Raw genomic sequence first — 19,040 nt, forward strand, 5'->3', positions numbered from 1 at the left:
TTGTGTTAGTAACATAGCAGCCACATATGGTTAGTGCGCATAGCTTGCGACAGTGCACTGAAATAATTTTCGGTAGTCATTATTTCATGATAGTTAAAGTTAGTGTCTTTGTACGCCCGCTGAATACGAAAGCGTCGGGAGACCGCAATAAAAGAATACATTCACTGAGTCTGTTCGCTTAGGGCAAACACATTTTTCGAGTTTTTTCGAGTCGCGTGAGCGGCCCATCTCGCGCCGAAGGCACGATGCTACATGTGAGCACGGTAAGCATCTCTGTTTTGCCGCATTCTCAAGGCAGAATATAATTGGTCAAGGTAAAAATTTATTGCACTTACAAGCAATGAATTTCGTTCGTCTTGAACAGATCCCCCCATAAGACCAAACTTGTCGTTGTCGATCTGGCGGCAGGCGGCTACCGCGATCCCTCGTCGGAACATTTATTTCGTGTCGCCTAAGCAGGTTAGGCATTCGTGTTTTTAATACAGTGCTCTAACTCCTCAAAACATGACAGTATTTCTCAGCAAGAAAATTTCCGTGTGCCCCCTACCCACGGCACTATTTCACTTGACCAAATTTCTGCTGGTGCTGCATGATAGCAGAGCATCATTTCATGGCACGAATCAGCGCGGACTGCCAATGTAGATGGTATGACTGCGCTTTGGAGAACAGCAGAAATTCGATTCATTGATTGATTGATTATAGGGTTTCAACGCACCGACGCAACGCAGACAAGGCGCGCCGTAGTGGAGGGCTCCGGATTAATTTTGACCACCTGGGGATCTTTAACGTGCGCCGAAATCTCGTACACACGGGCAGCAGAAGTTCGAGAATGGGAAATGTTGCTACGAGTAACAGCAGACCATGTCGCTGCTTTGGCTGCCAGCCTCTTCGGCACATTGCGCGCATCCACAATACACGACGAATTTACCTTTGGGGACTCCGAAAAGTCTGATGCCGCTGATTTTGCTCGCAAGATTTGCGTAGCCGAGAGCACAGCAGCCCACCGGCATCAGAAAAGCCAACACGTAAACAAAAAATCCACTTTTGCGCGCATCTAATGCAGCCCCACTGCATACGCCCCGCGCGCCGGTCCGAATGTTTTGCCAACCACCCTCCCGGCCACACCCAGCACGTGCGCTTTCCGTGACGTCACGGCCGCTGCGTGACGTACCCCGGGAGAGGTCCATTGCGAGCTCGGCACCTCCTGACGTCACACGAAAACGCCTCAGAAAATGGGCGAGCGTAAAGAGAGGAGGACAGCATTTTCGAATTAATTTTTCTACTAAATAAAATCGCGTAAACGCGCCCAGAGTGCTCGAAACATGGCCTGGGGACTCCGGGCTACAATTTGCGCTAGTAATCCCGCAATGTTTACATATCACTTCAGTGTCCCTTTAAGCTTTGCACCGAGTAGCCAGTGTTCCTGTCTTCGTGCGGAAGCGCGATGTTTTCCGGTGGGCCACCCACTCCTCCCGCAATTTGAGGCACTCGTACTGAACGCCGGGCATCCTTGTGTTGTTTCAACAGGTAAAAGGCTACACATAGTCCGGGGCACCACCCGTTCGTTGCACAGTGCCGGACACCTGTTTAATAGCAAAGCTTTCTACCTCCAGCAGTCAACGATTCATGCGTGGCGTGCGAAACAACAACTCCGAACGCGGATACGAGCAGGAGGGCGGTGTCTACTCCCGGAGCACAGTGTAGATGACGCGGCGATAGGGCCTTATTACCCAGCGTTCCCCACGCGCAGCTTCATGCTCGCACAGACGGGCGCGTTGGTGGGATGGCTTTCTTTTTTAGGGACGATTGTTTTCGGTCTCCTCTGGCGTGCTGCACGTCCATTGTGCGCTTCCTTAGCACCGCTTGATTAACTTGATCGACAGCACCAACTGGGTAACCCGGACCCGACAGAATTACGTAGGCGTACGGCAAAGATACGCTAAGGATTGGTTTGCAGTGCGGGAAAACAAAATTTGCGAGCCACATACCGTCATCTGGCCCCTAGAGAAACGCTACTTATTGTGCACTGGTTGCGACGAAGGAGTATCCGTTTTCTAAATTGCTCAATACAAACTCGTTTCTATTTTAATTATTGATTGATTGATTTTAGGGTTTAACGCGCCGACGCAACGCAGGCGAGGAGGCATGCCGCGGTGGAGGGCTCGGGATTAATTTTGACCACCTGGGCACCTTTAACGCGCGCCGAAATCTTGTACACACGGGCCTTTTTGCTTTTCACCTCCTTCAGAAAAGGGGCCGCCGCGGCCTAGAATCAAACTCGAGAGCTCCGGTTGTGTTTTAAGAAGTATTAAAAAGGCGAAAGGAGACACTCGATCTGATAAATAGCCATTATAAAATTCCCTTTGCTTTCTCGCAATTCCCAGACTTATTAAGGTAACTAGTGTAAATTAGTATAAACGAGAATCACTGTGATCACATGCCGAATTGTTTTGGTGTGTTCGCTTGTGTCGCGCGGTGGCGTAGCCCCTAGCCAACACATCATCATGGATAAGTTCCGCATTCTCACCCTTCGAATACGCTCATTTCCGTTTCCTGCAAACGCACCGCCTTGTTAGAGCGGCGGGGTCATCCGCCACTCCAGCCTGGGCGTGACCGACGCTCTTACGTTCGGGAAACGCACCCCCCCCCGAGTTCCAGGTAATGGCTGGCAGAATCTCTGGTTTCGTTCGTTGTAGAGACATGTGTGTGAATTCAAGTGATGTCGCATGGGCAGGTGTTGTGGGTGTTGTTTAAAACTTTGCTTTTCAACCTGCTTGACCGCGTGTATTGGAACCAGTTTTTTTTCCCTATTGCCCGTTGCGTTGTCTCTGCTACAGTGGCTGCTCAATCACTACCCCAGCTAGTCAAGGAGAGAAACTGCGGTGCTATGGTTGTCTCAAAAGAAGACCCATAGCTCTATCCTGTCGTGGTGGTCACTGTTACCGTAGCACCGGAAAATATCTTAGGCACTCTCTACGTATCTCCCACACATTACGCTGAGAGCTGTACGAGCAAACATTGACGGGTATAAACGACGAAATGACAGTTTAAAGCGGTGCAGGAGTCGTGACGACAAATGCACCCGCTAGAAATATTTTATCAGCGTTACGGGGAGAATTGTACGTGTGTTGTTATCTTTCACGAACTTTTTATCTCACAAGCGCTGTCTCACGTACCGCTCCGCTGGTTGGAGCACTGGTATTTCCATTTAAACGCAGCAGAGAAGCACGGCACGAAATGCACTGGTTTGGACGACGTTACCACGCCCAATTTATGGCCTTCATGGAAAGACAAAGAGCAAAACAGCCACGCACTCAATGTGTCTACTGTAATAATGCTGTAGGTATTTATATTTATCAAGGTAAATTTACTCATCAATCGGCTCATAAGGTTTTCAACAGCTCTTAACACCTATTTTATAACACCAACATGAATCAAGCATTCTTTATGGCAACAGAAACGTTATACGACCGCCAAAGCAGCTTCTGGGTTACATAAAGACCGAAATCTCTAGTCATTATTGTTAACGCTCATTTTACAGATCTGAATAACGTGGAGTAGTATAAATACCATAAGGGCAATATTTTGTACGTCAGAAAAAGAACATAGCACGCTGCATCCTATAGAGCATTTGCGATATGCGGAAGTGCTTTCTATATGCAAAAATTCTGCTTACGTTAGATTTATGAGTTGCGCTCCAAAAGAATTAACAGAAGTTTTCCTGGGTTTAAAAAAGGGAGTTGAAGATAAGTAAATTCAGACGACTGGGTTCAATATACCAGGAATTGTGTCGAATTCCCACATTGTTCACCAGATCTGAAAAAATAGTTTACGTTCGGGTAACACAGCACATGCTCGTTAAATATGATTCCTAGTACTTTAGCTTCTGAGGTAACCTTAAAATGTTCTGCCCTAATATGAATGTTGGCATCTTAATCTCAGTGCTCCTGATAAGGAGTGAACAAAACTTTTTTTTACTTTTTATTTTAATGAGTTTGCTGTTCCGCATTCGTTGAAATTTGGAGTGTTGAACTTACAAGGTCATTTCATTTAGTGGGGATTTCGGATTGGAGAAATACGCTCATGTCATTGGTGTTTATAAGAAAGGGAAATGCAGCAACTAAATAACAACATTTCAGAAAAATATGCAAGCAAAATGCGCCATCTATACCGGGCTAGTGTGCCTTTATAGGAAAGTATTCTGCCCGCAAAAAACAGTCCAATGACGCTTTATGCGCTTTATGCTTTATGCTTTATGGGCTTTATGATTTTGTTTGACAGTGACGCTTTCTAGATTTCTAAGCGGATTACATCACCAGAGGCCCCAGAGATAATTGTTGATTTTGCACTTAATGCAACTCAGCGTCTTGTACAGATTTCTTAATATATTTTTGATGCTTTATTGAAGCAATTTTATCCTGGCTTGTCGCCTTCGCTTTTGTAGGCCACTTGGTGTGATAGCGACAGTTTCGCGCACGGTAGCCACCCTGCTGCCGATCATACTAGCACTGACGAGGCGTAGAAACAACTTCACTGCGCAGGTGAGGTGCCTCCTCAACTGTCGTTTCCGTGTTTTGTCTCCTCTGTGACATGAATTCTCGACTTTCCACGCTCAGGCGGCCCCTTCATCTGATCATATACTCAGGAGAGGAATCGCGTCTGGCTGCCTCAGCTACAGCTTTGCTTTCGGAGACATGACGCCATTTCGTAGCCGCAGAAGACGAGCATGGGTGATAGCAGAGGGCTCTGAGACGCCAAAAAATAAAGGAAAGAGCCTACGAGAAGTTTTTCGGCAATCTACTGAACTTTTCAAAAATCTTCTTTCTAGTGGTACTTGCTTTGTCTATAGGGCAGTCGGGCAGCCCCAAGACAACAAGTTGAAAGCTCTTGCCCGAAAACAAGAGCTTGCATTGCTGCCTATTTTACACATAGAACAAGCGAGAAACCACCAGAGCTACCTTGCGTCATGGATCTCAAGCCCTGCCCAATAAATTGGCTCCTAATTCCGCCTACCAGTTTGTTCCTAACTACTACGTATATCAGTAGGTAACCATAAATTCACTTGGTTTGGCCAAAATATGCATTTACTATCAATCTGACAAAAATTCAGTTTCCGAATCATAGGATTTGAAGACCTCAGCAACAGGGCTGTATTCGGATAAAAAAAAATAAGGTGCGCAGAAGAGTTTGCATTGCCAACGTTTTTCAGTTTGCACGCTCCTGTAGGAGGTAAAGTGTGAACCTACTTAAGTAGAAATCATCATTACCTGTACGAAACACGCAAAATGGAGACTAACAGTTAGCGGTACATAAAGACAAGGGCCGACAAGCAAGTAAGAATAAATATTGCATTACAAAGAATGCTTATTTTCCCAAACGAAACATAACAAAGCACGAGATCAAATAAAGAACCAGTTAAACGAAAGCTATTAAACTCTTACAAATTTGCTGCTTCCCAACTTCAAACACGTTGACAAGACCAACAATCTCAAACACACCTCACACCCGCTGTACGAGAAAACTGAGTGCTGCGATCTAGGCAACACATGTGTCTTTAGGGACTCAAGCTGTATAAAACACGAATAGCGTGAAAACCCCAACACGGACAGTTTTTAGGGTTCGTAAGCTCAAACTCATCTAAGCTTGCAAGAGAACGCCAGACTTGGCCATTCTTTTTCGCGTATGAGAGCAATATAGGAATATAGTAATTTTCCTTTGCTAACACACACACGCAATTACGTGAAAAAGAATCTATTTTCTTCGTCGACATTTTCGAAAAAAAAAACGTTGTATTCAATGAGTGCATCAGAAATTTTTCCGAAATATTATATCAACGCGTGGCGAGAATTTACTAAGGCGAAAGCTGGAGTGCTGCGTAGAACGTTCTAATTTCTTATAGCCTACGTTGCCTCGTGACTGCATTTGTCTGCAGAGTGCCATATTGTGTCAAACACTGAGTAGTGCTTCAACAACAGTTTGATTACTCCGAATGTCTTGTTTCTACGAAGAAACGTTGTTTGGGACAATGCATGTTTCTTCCTGTTTAAAATTGTTAGCGGGCTATAGTCACCGCCGTAATTTGTTTATAACAAATTGCCATCCTCGTTTTTTCCCATGCCCAGCCTGCTGCTAAGCAGCTTCGTGGTAACATGCCTGTTCTTGAAAGGACATGCTTCCGAGGAGTGGTTTATCGTAGCACTTTACGGGGGGTACGCCAGTGAGATCTTGGACTTTCGCATTTTATGCTTTCTCTATTAGGCGCAGCATGTTGAATAATAAACGCGTGATCTAATCTGTATTTTTTGGAAACAGAATTTTGTGAACACTACTATTTGTGCATATTGATGTACAATGTTGTAGAAAAACGTGCAGTAAACCAAACTAAGCGATAGTTTTGTTCTACGAGACTTTCCTGCAATGTGGCTTGAGTGACAATATTGCGCACACTTGCATTGCAGAGCGCATAAAATTTACTTGTAATTGTTAAATTGTGGCTAGTATTCTAAATACATGTGGGTGTTATGAGCGGTCAAGTTTATTGACCTCGGCAGAAATCGAAGAAAGAGGTAGTATAAATGCACTCGCCCCGTTACGTTGCAGTGTTAGTCAGACTGGCGACATATCTCGAGGTTGTAAGTGCTATAAACTTCACTACAAACACAGAAGATGAATTTCAGTGCTAGTGAGGCAAATAGTTTTCGTAACGATAGCTACACTACGCTACCTCGGGCAGTCTTCGCGGGCTGACCAGTCTTGACCTTGAGTGTTAAAGGTAAAACCTCCCGCCCTTCCGCAAGCGCCCGGCAGGAGCATCGGCGATCTGTCGGGGAGAGCTATATAGGCGGGAGGGGAGAGAAAAGGTTATCTTGGATTAAACCAGCGGGAACCTAACCAAGGACAGAGGAAGTGGGACACAAGGACAGCCGCTGGTGTAAGAATGAAGTTGAATATCAAAAGGAGGAATATAAACACTTAACATAAAACGATCAAATACACTGCGCATGGGTGAATCTAAATTACAAAAGCCACGGTTAGTAGGCAAGTAGATAGACACAGGCGACCGTCAAGGCCCAAGTAGATATGATCCCTTCGGGATGATGACACAGGCATGCTTGGCCGACACACTTCTCTCCTCTTTCTGCTCCAATGAACGGATGAACGGTTCCATAATATCGCGGTGCGTTTGTTCAGGGTGGCTAAAGAAAATTTCAAAGACAGAGAAATTAGGTTTGAATTTGCTGGAATAGGTACAATGAGAAAAAAGAAAGCATGATAGGGGCCCCTATTGATAATTCCTGCTCTCTCAAATGAACATTGATAGACAAAACTTGTGTTCCGCTTCCTTTACTTTTGTTTGTGTTCCCGATGGTTTTATCTACGAATATGTCGTTCCAACTAGACCAGCTTACAATCATTCTGCCGAGAGATAGGCGAGGAGTTAAAGGAGGTGTGCGGGGAACCGGTGTCGCCACCTGGCTGAGCGCCCGGAACGTTGCAGTGCGCTTATGGCGTGAAATATAGGCGGAAGGGGACGAACAGATGAGGAGGGAAATAGGAAATGCGTGTAAAGTTTATGTATATAGCTTCCATAAGGGATGACAGTTGCTATCCATCCTCCATCTTGAGTTCTGAAGTCGTGTGGCAAAGCCACCCGTCACGCGTGTAGGAGAAGCCGCCGTGCCGCCGTGCCGCCGTGCCAATGGCAGCGTCGGAGAGTAGTCGGCGCATGCGTCAGCCAGCACAGAGCGTGACTGCGGGGATAGCCGATGCTTACCAGCAGAGTGGCAGCCGCTACCGCCGCCACCGCAAGCGTCGGCGGTCACTAGAACAAAACTGTCTTGTGCGCAGCATTCAAAGCGGGCTTCGCTGTCGTAAAGTGGAATCAGCGGTATATGGCAGTAATACGCGCAACTCTTGCGCCGCGCAATATACAGAAACTCCACGTGCGTGAGACCCATGCCGCCACCTGGTGAAAGAAGTCTAGGAGACCACCGCAGCCGAGATATGCCATAGTCAACCCCAATTGGCGCGTGCAACGAAGGGAGATCAGGAGGCCACGTGCGGCACAGAGGCGTATTCTTCCATCGTGATTCAGCTGTAATCGCTCGTACGGCGGCGAGGCTTGAACAATGCCGCGAAGCGAAAAAAATGATCAATAAGCTGCGTATTCATTCCAAGCATGGCAGAATATCATTGTGAAACCACACCTTGACCTCCCCTTAAAATTGCCTAGCCGAGGCAGTGACGCTTTTACTATCAACTAGAATTAAAAAAAGCTAAACCACACTAATTGCCCTGGAAGGTAATGTGTGCCTAACAATTATTCACGTTAAAATAACACAACACTGTATTTAAACGCAACCGAAGCATTCCTTTCTTTGCAAATCACGAAATGGTTAAAATGTGTATTTTATAATATAACACAAGCTATATACCTTTTTATAACGTGGAAACACCTCTTGTGGTATCCTTGAAACGGTTTTGGACAGCCGGAACCACGAAAATAAAGCGGTTAAGTATTGATGACCGCATCTTTTGCTACTGAGGGTTTTTATTGGCATAAGGAGAAGGCTTAATAGCTCCTTTTATAACCCTTCAGTCTAGATAGCCTTGTCACCATTCTTTCCTAAAGAGCTAGTCTTATTAGCACTACCCCACGCAAGCATGTTTGCTCAGATATTGGCAGAGATATTTCTGTCCCCGTACCTAGCTACCGCAAGTCCTGATATGTTTCTGCGCATGGCAACAAATCACGCATTCCTTTTGTAAGAAGCTACCTCTGATATAGCCGACCACTCTGTTTTCGGCCGCCATTTTTTTTTGTATGTCATCTTTAGTGTTGCCTCTAAAGTTAAATTCATTGTTTCGGTTGATTGCGAGATAGTGCCACTTAATTTAAAAAGTGCCTTATTTACAGAACTGTTGCCTAGAAGCAGATATCAAGTAATTCAAAGGTTATTTCACAAAAAAAAATTTGAAACTTTTTCAACTATTCTTCTCTGGTAATTTCTTCCCCCGTCAAGAGCGATAATCTGAAGGCTATTTGATTTCTTGGTGCTTTCTACAGATACGCCACACATTTAAACAAAACCCTTCCTTCGAAACAGTTGTGTGTGAGTTTATGCTTATATCTTTTGAAACATCAATGCAGTTGTTCAAAGTAGAGCTGGCCGTTCTGACCCCGATAGTAGTAAAACAGGTCAAAACACGCTTATTTTTGTTGTGGACCACAATTTCTTATTGTGCAAGCTGACGCAGTATACAGCTGTTTTTCTACCAAATTATTTGTATTCTACTGGGCCTATAGGGGGAAAAAACATTCATCTCTGCAGGAAATATTTTAATGCTCTATATTTTGTAAGAAGCTTGTTACACTTATAAGTATAATCTTGCCGAAGAAACGCTCTTTAACCTATCTTATTTTCAGCAAGAACGTTTTGCATAGTTGTATTCGAACCAACAACAAAATTTATATACATTTTATTCCCTAATTTTTCCGTCTACATTGAAACTGAAAATCGTTTTTTAACACAACCATTCGGTAAATGTCCTGACTTAGCCATGTCTAGTCACACGCTGAGTATTTGACACCGTTTTGCTGGCACATTTTATTACATGAGAACAATTTTTTCTCTCATTCTGGGATTCATAAAATCAAATTTTACTTGACAAGCGTTTTCTGCTGACGTCAGAGCACCTTGCGGTGGGGGGGATCCAAATTACGGTTGGTGTCGGAATGCTCTCTCCGCCTTCTTCAGAAAGTCTTGCTAGGGAAAAGAGTTCTTGATTGAGGCCCGTCATCCACTGCTCACAGAAATGGGTAGGGTATCAAGGCAAGCTCGCGCCTGATTTGCAGTTGCACACTGAATGGTCCAGGAAGCCGTTGGAAGGGCGAAAAAAATGAAGTAGTTTGACTACGAGCTGGTGCCCATTCAAATGGGATGTTTCGGCATTAGAAGAAGCGTGAAAATTTGTGAGCGGTGCCCTCCCCCTTTTTTCCACGCTACAACTCGGTCTTTGCTTTGTCCACGCTTTTGTGCATTTTTTGTGTATTTGGTAGGCATTTGTGTACTTATATGTACCCCTTTTTTCCACGCCATTTCTCGGCCTTTGTTTCGTCCACGCTTTTGTGCATTTTTTGTGTATTTCGTAGGAATTTGTGTACTTATATGTAAAAACAGAATAACAAATTTAGATAAGAAAATGAAAATGAAATATCATTTGCGCGGAGACCATCTCCACTTTTCTTGGTTGTTTGCCATTGGCGGATAACCCCTCTTCCGCCACCTACATGCGTAGAAAGCATTTCTGACAACGCCACTGCTTCTGAGGTTACGTTAGGTAGCATATGAAACCTGGTATGATGGTGCAAACTTATTTTCAGATTCGGAAAGGTGGTGGCCCCGTCTTCTGCCTGTATGTGATACAGAAGAGCGAAGTTTCTTTTTCTAGTTGCTGATCACTCTTAGGGATACCAGCAAGGTGTACTTGTGTGGCGGGTGCAATGTGCTCCGCTGATGCATCATTCAGAGACTGGTTTGCAGGAATGCAGGTTGGCAGAATGAAAGAATCAGTGTACAGCCTACGATATACTGAGCGCTCTCACTAAAATACGCATACGGAGGCCGCTTGCTGCAGAATGATTGCTAGCCTAATCGTACGCTAGCTTAATGTCCGCCTCCAGTAGGAAGCAAGCAATAATTCGTTTCGAGGTGCGTACTGGCTGGCATGCACAGTGGGATGCCCAACTTTACATTAAAAATAGTTGAGCGGCTCCCCGTCAATGGAGTAAGCTACAAAGGAATAAACTACAAACCTACGTTTGCAAAGATATTACGTGGAGTTGAGGTAAGATAGCATTTTAGTATAAAAATGGTGGGTCTTAAGGAAAACAATTGGCGCACCTAAAATTTCAAAGATTTCAGAGATTTTATGTCTTCAGAAGTACGACGAGGCAGGTTGGGACTAAAGGCTACAAAGCCTTACAGAGGCCTCAATCCCCTTTGGTACAGTACGATGAAGAAGCAAAATAAAAGGAGCTAGAAATTCTAGTGTCAGTTATAAAAATACAAGCAACATGTAGAGTACAATTCTTTACAGATAAATATGGGAAAGGTACAGTAAAGTACAAAGAAGTACAAAAGAATAAAGTAAAAGTAAGTACAAGTGGACAACCAGAGTAGAACTATGACTGAGTTTTAAAGATAGACATAACTACAAAACCTGCGGATTAAACAAGTCTAACCAACATCCACCGTTCTAGCCATTGAAGCAGATATTCTGATTTCAGAGGTATTCTTTCGCAGGTGTTTTAAATGTTTCTACTGCATGTAAAGTCCGTGTAGTTTCCAACTCCGTTGAGTATGTCGGTGCGTTGAAACAGAAAAGACTGCCTGGTGTAGTTTGTTCGCAATTTTGCTGTATATATTTTGGCACACCTAAAATTGTAAATACTACTATTGTCGTTATGTTTGCCATGGAGAGTTTTTTTGTGCATAACTTGTAAAAGCTTCATATAACAAATTTAGTCAGCCGTAAGTATACTGTACTGAGACAATAGTGGACCCATTCTCAAGTCGGCGTAGTGCCCCTGAAAATTGGCAAATAGACGGAGAACTCTTTTTTGTAAGACGATCAGCCGGATTGTAATTTTTTTTTGTTTGTTGTTCCCCACGCTAATTAGCCGTAGCAAAGCTTAGAATAGAGAAGAGTGTTAGAAAGGTGTTTTTTCCACCAAAGCGGTATTAAACTTCTCAATCTGTAGAGAACGCTAATATTTTTTTTAATTTTATTGCTTAACTGCTCTATATGAGGATGCCAGGATATTTCTCTATGAAACCATACTCCTAAGAACTTCTGTTGTTTGACTTCGCTGGTCATATTGCCCCCTATATTCAGTATAAATGCCTCGATCTATCTTCTTAATATTTAGTCTAAAAATGATATAGGTAGTCTTCGATGCGTTTACCTGTATGTTATTATCGTGCAACCACTTTGACAACATTTCTAAATATCTCTTTACATCATACTGGAGTTCTCTTATACTGCTGCCGGGAACAAATATGTTCGTGTCGTCTGTATACATGGCTATCTGGTGGGTACACGGTATGTTTGGAATATCATTCACATATATTAGGAATAACAATGCTCCCAGCTTTGATCCTTGCGGAACACCCTGTTCTATTGCCAATAATTACGACAAAACAACATTACATTTAAAAATGGCTCCCTGTTACTAAATGGCTACTAATAGGTTCGCGCTGCTCCGCGTATTCCTAATTTTTCTAGCTCTCTTAGCAATATTTTAGGATAGATAAAGTCAAATGCCTTTTGAAGGTCAACAAACCACCCGAGTGTAAATTTCTTTCCCTCTATATTTTCTATTATACTGCCTATTATTAATTAGATTCCTGCTCTGACTTGCTTTTTTGAAAGACGTATTGATACGATGAAGTGACCTTGTGTGTGTTAAAGAAGTTTGTTAGTCTATTATGTAATACATCTTTAAATATTTATTCAAAAACAGTCAACACAGAGATTGACCTGTAATTGGACAGCTGGGGATCGCCACCACCTTGGTGAATTGGCGTCTCTCGCGCTAGCTTCAATTTTTGACAAACACTCCATCAGATAATGTCAAAATAATAAAAAAGCTAAAACTTCATTAAGGTCACAAGCGGTGTGTTGAACGGGAACTGGTGCAATACAACCGACGAAAGATGCGACATTGTTTTTATGTTTAAGAATAAAAGTATGCACCTCTCTCGCGTTTGTCGGCCTTAAAAAGATGTAGTTTGGAAGGTGTGACTGTTCCAGTATACCGCTACTTCTATCTTCATCGACCTCCGAAATGTAAGCCCCTGCTGTGATAAAATTCTTATTCATTGCAATTGCCATTTCGGCTGATCCTACCCGTCAACCGTTCAAGCGAGCAACATGCGACTGCGTGCTCTTCTTGCGGCCCGTTATCACATACACTGTTTCCCATATTTTTTGGAATTGTTACGTATATCCTCAAAGAGCCACTCACAGTATCTGAACTTGGCAGTTTTCAGGTCGCTCTGCAGTTTTTTTCTATATTTTGTTTATTCTAGAAGCAGGGTAGGGTCACGCGTTCACACAAAAGAGTGGTACATTTAGTTTTTACTTTTCATTCGTTTAAGAAGTTGTTGATCTATCCACGGCTTTCGCACCTTTCGGAAATTTCTGTGTTGTGCCACTGGTTGAAACGCAAAGTCGTAGCACGGTAGTTTGTACCTCAAAAAAGCCATAAGCTATGTTTGAGTCGTTTTGGGGGGAAACTTCTTTCCAGTCGAAAACTCTGAAAAGGTCTCTAAACGGTTCCAGTCGCGAGCTGGTTATTCTACGCCGAGAAATTATTTCACATCTATTGCCGCTTACAGTACCTTTTTTGTTGGCAAAATAAAACACTGGTAAATTATCATAAAGATCAACGGGAAGGACGCCAGCCTGAATCTCATCGGTGTTTCTATTAGAAAGACAGATATCTAGCAGGGTAGCACTACCACAAGATACCCTAGTCGCTAGTTCGAAGAGATGTTCGTATGCATGGCATGGAAGTACGTTTTTTTTATTTCCAGATAGCACTTATCCGATGAACTCATATCTATATTGATGTCCCGCATAATTATACAAGAGTTGTTATTACTGCAACGAAACTGAAGAAGTCGTTCAAGAAAATAAAAAAAGTTTTAGAAAGGTTTGCTGACGTGCCACTTCGTACGTTGTTACACCATGAAAACAGCGCGCATTTTTTCTTAGTGTCATAAAATGTTGCCTGCCACCATTTCGAAATCTATAGACCACAGACACTGTGGTTGTTCCCAAACAAATTGTTAAGACACTCAACATCGTTAATACTCGAAGAAAAGTCGCCAATGACCGTTAACGATATGAATTCTTTAGGGTAAATCGCAACACTTCCACTCCTCCTGGCCTGTCTGAAAAGGTTTTTCGATCGGTGTCCCTTAAAGAATGGAATCGTACCATTTTTAGTCAACGAAGTTTCCGAAAAATACGCCACATCAAGTTTAGGCTTAATATATTTCAAAGATGTTACCAATGTCCTCTAGCTTGTTTCTTATGCCCCTGGCATTTCTATGCATCGAAGCTAGTTTACCAAAACCGGTAACCGCTTTGGAAAAACTGTCAGTGTCATAATAAGTTTTACCGCTTTCCATAATGTCATAATGAGAGGCAATTTGAAAAGTTGCCTCTAATACAGCAGTCGTTACTTTCCCGACCAGAGCCCCAAATGCCACTTTCCCGTCATATATTGCGTTTGTGCTTCTTTCGCACTGTCCTTTTCCATCCTTCAAAGTTTGAACCTATAATCACTGCAGAAATAGCACGTACATATATTAACAGGTTGACGCTCTTGCATGGCAGTTCAAAAATTTCCTACTATGAGCTTACTCACACATTGACAAAAAAGTGCTTTCAGCCTCCTCCGCGACAAGCCGGAAGTAAGTCGGGCAGCCGCGGGAAAAGAAGGCATGGCGCTTGTCAACGTCCTAGTCGCTGTCTCAGTTGTGCTTCTTGCAAAACCAGCAGTAGGGAGGCCTGGTGCAGCCTTCGTAGTGGTGGTCGACTAAAGGTCCAAGGCTGGAAAAACAGCAAAGCCGGGGGTCGACCAAGGTTGTGCCCATACGGACAGCGGTTTGCAGTCGTAATGGGGCAGCTGGATCACATCTGTAGAAAGATACAACTTCTACGTCACTGTAAAGCAAAGGCAAAAAAACTATGGAGTGTTTTATCCAGTTGCAATCGCTGTCATGCCTTTCGTCGTCGTCTTCCGCCGCCACAGCCCAGTAGGGAAATCCTCTCGTACTGCTGCCTAGCCTCGGTAGACCTCAGTTTTTCCTTCAGCTGGTCCAGTGACGGCCACTGGGTGTGGATTGTGAAGGCGTGACTCGACAGATTTATCATCACCGTCTCGCTGTGGCGGTTCCATGGCGGGCCAGTCGCCATACGATGACGACTACAATGGCAGGAGCTCGTAATGTGGCGTAAGAACTCCGCGGAAGCTTGGGCGACCTATGGCCGTCACCGTGAGGCATGCGGTCATGTGCGCTGGGTATTTGGTTTTTGCTTAAGCGGCTTCCCGAGCGTCGTGGCCGCTGGGCTGTCGCCACGAGACACGCGCTCACGTGCGTTTGGGGTTTTCTGTATCTACCGAACCGATTTTTGTCGGCCTAAAGATATCTGCTGCAGAAACGAAACCTCCTACCCTACCAAGAACAGGGCTGGACGTGGAGGTTGTCTAAATCTGTGAAACCCTATAAGAGTCCCTCAAGAAATTTTTCAAGCCAAATCCCTCGGCCAACCGCGTTCGTGTTGCCCGGCTTTGTATTTACCAAAGTTCAGAATTAGCTCGTCGGGCACGCGCAAGTTCACGGACCCACTTGTGCTTTCGTTCAATAGGGTTGCCGGCTGTCACCGATGCGGACAATGCGCAACCGCGCCGTAGCGAAGCTTGCCGTGTACTAGCCAGAAACTACACCCACAAACTAAACCTCCCGTTTCCTTCCCCGGAGAGAGGGAGCGCCTCTGTTTTGCTAGAAACAGTCGGGAAACGAAAGCTTGGCATAGAGTATGGCGTTACCCGGCCGCCCATAACTTGTAGTAAGAGTGGCCAGTTTACGGCGGGGAGGGCCAGATGCTGGCGAGGACGTAGAGGGAACAGGGAATTAGGAACACGCCGACGGTGCACGTTTGCCATTCAATCGACAAAATTGGTCAATTTCTGTGCTTGAACACTAGTCGTTCGCCGAAAACCTGTGATTTTGCCTCCCGGCTAGTTGTTTAAAAGATTAAAATAGTTTTCGAAGAGCACCAGCAGATGGTGCGTGGGGCGTACAGGAAGTGCTACGCTTCATTTTTATAGGAACGAAATCTAGGCGTTGCCAGAGCTATGAGCTTTTTTGGTCAGTTTCTGTAGATGTGGCTAGTATTTTCCCGATGGGGAATTCTGGTCCTTGGGCCATTTTCACTCCCGCGGCATGAGTAGTTTAGCGGGTTCGTAATCCGCAGAACAATTACCGGTAGATTAATGGCCGTTATCTATGTACATGGATCATCACTTGTCGTTGGGGGGGAACTTGTCGCAGCCACGATACATGATTCGTGGCAATGAATTAATACGGATACCCTGTGTGTTGTGCAGTGTTGTGAGATAGCAGTGCATTTGCTGATGGGAGGTAATTACTGTTTCGAAGTTGTTCTCTGTTCGTCAAGAGATATCTTAATATGGTCTTGTTGGCAAGTGCGAATGGTTCTATTATTTCCTGTGATGTGTTGTAGATACCTATTGTGCAGTATTTTCGGCATCGAAGTGCTGTTAGGTGTGCTAACGGGAGCTTTGTATGCTAAATGCCATGCTCTTTTTATTTTTACGTTTTGTCTACTGTAGGCCAAGCGCTCCTAATTGTAACCTTCGTGCGAGAAGCAAACGATTGTCTCGGAGTGTGTGAACTTCCTATATTACAAGCCTTAAGTCTGGCAGGCATTCAAAGAAGTAGTATTGTGGAGTCAGTGCCCGCGTTAGGATTGATTAGAGAGGAAGACTGAAGCGTTTTCTTTGTTTTGATGCCCAGATTGCAAACGTGAGTGATGGCAGGAAAAGCTATGTCCACATTATAGAAGTCACATATGGCGTGCTTTTTTGTGGCTGTGCTGAGCAGAAAGTAAGTCGGGAAGACTTTTCAAGGTAACAGTAGACAGACATATGGGGTAGTGAGACTAGCTGTTTTCTAATGCACCTCGTGAAGTACCTGACAGCTAAGTAGAACCGATATTGGTTCTGACGGAACGTTCCTGGAATACTGTGGATGTCTGTGATAGGGGTTGTCTTCCAGAAGCTTAGGAACAGTTTTTTGCTGTTTTTAGGGGACAAGTGAGACCTCATGTACTTGAGTAATGCTTTTGAGAATCCTATTGAATGCAGATTATTCAATATGTTTAAAAATGTTGGGGCATGGTTGCTAAGGAGCGCAGTGACCTAATGGTATGTTCTTTACGGTAGTTGAAGAAAATGATGTCCGCCCGGGTTCTTCGTAAATATAAAACGAACGTTCTGTCAAACTCTCCCTCCCAAAATCTACTGCACATATGCAGCGTTTATGGGGTATAGAAAGCCTGTCACGTTTTTTTTCTTATCGAAATTAAGGAACTATTCTTACTGAAAAGATGTGGAAGAAAAGCGTTATTGGTGATGTTAGTTGTTTTTGATATACGGGGATAATCTATTTGGGGCTGTACGCTCGAAATGTTTTACGTATCAGATGTCAGCGTCCTCGAACGGAGTTTACCGGTTCCAAGGGTCGTTATGATGGCAATATCAGCGTATTCGCGCTGCTGGAGTGACGTGTGGCCTTAAGATTGTCGCTTAATTAGTGCAGTAGTATTTTGTTTTGTCGCATCAGGGTTTCTAAAAACATTGCTGGAGTCTCCCTGCAAGCTCGAGACACACAAGGTTCGAGAATAGAGATCGTCCTATATTTTCAGCGGTTATCCCGGTCGATGTTTTGGGCATTTTTATGGGTATTAAGGCTGGCCCGCATGCTAACGCCGTAACGTGCCGTAGTTTTTTTTTTTGCTTTTTTAGGAGGTATTCGTTTCCTTCTTGCGGGGAATCTTTCGAACTTTTTTTATGAGTGCCGACGTTTGGTGCATGGTGCCTAGTGCGAAATGTAGCCCGTAATTTTTGGGGTATTCATTTATATATCAATATTTTTCTGTCATTTGTAGTAATTTGCAGGTTCGAGTCGTCGTCATTAGATTTGTGGGTATTTGTTGAAATTGTTTGGGCCATAGTGTGTCAGCAGAAAAATATTCAATTTTTCTCTAGATGTCAAACCCGCAATTATTCATTGATCTATTTATTAAACTCGTAAGTATATACGTATAAGTATATAAGTACTTATATACGTATATTTATAAGTATATACATATATATATATACATATATATATCAGAGTATACTTAAGCTAGTAAGTGTAAGTGCATATATTTCGGTGTATTAATAATTTTACATCAGCCACAAGATAGTCGGTATGAGTGATGTCTTTCTATTGCCCTCTAAGATCTTTTGTAGCAAAACGTTTATCTTCCCCGGAAAGTAAAACAAACATGTTTTCAAAGAGCGTACCGAGTAACCCTACGGTGCCTTTTAAGCTGCTGCATGAAGAGCAAAGTTACTTGGAATGCGTGCGCGCCTGCTGGTGAGCGTGCGCGCGTGCTGGCGTGCGGGCGCTCGCTCGGTCACTCGCGCGCTTGTCTTTTTGAGCCTTACAAAGACATTGGGATCACCGATGAATGAATGGCGACCTAAAAAGAAGTCGGTCTCTTCGGTATGAGGGTGATTCTCGATTTTCTCGTGGCGTAGTAGGCTTTCCTTGAAATACGTTTCCTCAATAACTGAGGGTACGTGATAATGAGGGTACGTGATGACCGACCCTGTTGAAGCGGAATCCCATGCAGCGGCCTCGAGATCGATCACCACAACAACAATTCTACGCGCTTCACAGTGTTTCGGAACCTCAGCTCAGCGACACTTACGGCTACTCAAGCTACAGTCATGTAGCTGGACCACTGGTCAACCTCCGGCTATTCTGGGGTGGTGACGCCCGCGCAGTCGTCGGGAAGCGGTTAGAGAACTGTATCTACTCGGTAAACAGGCGTAATCCGGACAAGAGAAGGATGTCCGGCGTGCTTTCATACGGGTTCACTACCGTCTTCAAAAGGATCCTCTAGCTTGACGACCGCAAGCCGGATGTTGCCCGATCTGTCGTAGGAAGTACTACCGATGCATCAAATAACCCATTTTGCAAGCTTGGCTATTACAGCTACTTTTGGAAAACCTCTGCAAATCGTTTTTGTCTCTCTTTTGTTTGTCTTTTTTTATTTAGAAAACAAGGCATGTTTCTGTACCTTGATTACCCAGGCCATAAAACTTTGTTTCCAAAGAACTGAAAACTCTACTAGAGCATCGCCCACCCTTTTTTCAGGGGAAAACACGA

The 19,040-nt window shown here is 44.1% G+C and overlaps 1 long non-coding RNA gene across 1 annotated transcript in view; it reads left to right on the top strand.

Annotated features, from left to right (window-relative positions):
• The window catches only part of LOC144165090 (uncharacterized), a 49,511-nt gene that overhangs the window by 4,076 nt on the left and 26,395 nt on the right, over positions 1-19,040 (top strand). The gene's annotated exons all lie outside the window — the stretch shown is intronic.

Source organism: Haemaphysalis longicornis, unplaced genomic scaffold (genome assembly GCF_048455015.1).
Source record: "Haemaphysalis longicornis isolate Haplotype H1 unplaced genomic scaffold, Haemaphysalis longicornis Haplotype H1 scaffold_14, whole genome shotgun sequence".
Taxonomy (NCBI): Eukaryota; Metazoa; Arthropoda; class Arachnida; order Ixodida; family Ixodidae; genus Haemaphysalis; species Haemaphysalis longicornis.